A 1,030-nucleotide genomic window follows, 5' to 3' on the forward strand; every position below is an offset into this window, starting at 1 on the left:
TTAAAAAATGGCAGTTTTATCATATTGTTTGAATCATCCTTTAACTTCCTTAAAAAAAAATTCAACCATACAGCTTGGCAAACGTGGCAAAAGTGAAAAACACTTGGTTTCCCAGGTTGCCTTTACTTTTCCCGGACTGCTCTCTGGTATTTCCTAGTAGGGCTATATAATACTATAGGTTATTTGGCCAATTCCCCATTAACTGACACATAGGTCATTTTCAACTTATGTTCTCGTGAAGTAACTGCACAAAGAGGATCTGTATACCTTTGCCTCTGATGCCTGTGTAGACACCATGAATGGAAAGTCTGGGTTTCAGAATGTGAGCATTTTAAATTTTTTAAGATGTTGCCAAATAATCCTCTCCTCCCACCCAGAGATAGCTGTATCTAAGAATGTGTTTTTTCTCATCTTTAACTCAGGAATACCTTTGGGTCTAGCAGCCTATGCTCAATAAATGTTTGTTAAATTGCACACCCCACCAAGATTTTGTTTGGAGATTACATAGGGAACTTGCTGTCCTGAAGTCTCCTTAGACTGTTTTCTGCGTTTGAAAATTCTGTTGAGCCTAATGTTATCTCCCTCCAACAGTATACTCTTTTCTGTCCTTAGGTCAGGGAGAACAAATCTAATTCCTATTTCACATGATGTGCCCAGCCTGTAATAGACGGAAATTCCTACCTTTCCCCTACTACCCTTATGTTTAATTTTTCAAGGTTTTTGTGAAGATAAAGGAGATAATCTTTGTGAAAGCAGAATGAGTTCTGTTCAAGGCTGGAGTGTAAGTGTAGCACCAGTATGTTTTTTAGGACAGATTTCTCTCCCTCCCTCCCTCCCTCCTTTCTTTTCTTTCCCTCTCTTTCTTTCTCTCTCTCCTTCTCTCTCTTTCTTTCCTTCCTTCCTTCCTTCCTTCCTTCCTTCCTTCCTTCCTTCCTTCCTTCCTTCCTTCCTTCCTTCCTTCCTTTCTTTCTTTCTTTCTTTCTTTCTTTCTTTCTTTCTTTCTTTCTTTCTTTCTTTCTTTCTTCTTTCT

This window comes from Sapajus apella, unplaced genomic scaffold (genome assembly GCF_009761245.1).
Source record: "Sapajus apella isolate SASKATOON/1434 unplaced genomic scaffold, GSC_monkey_1.0 scaffold25, whole genome shotgun sequence".
In the NCBI taxonomy this organism is placed as follows: Eukaryota; Metazoa; Chordata; class Mammalia; order Primates; family Cebidae; genus Sapajus; species Sapajus apella.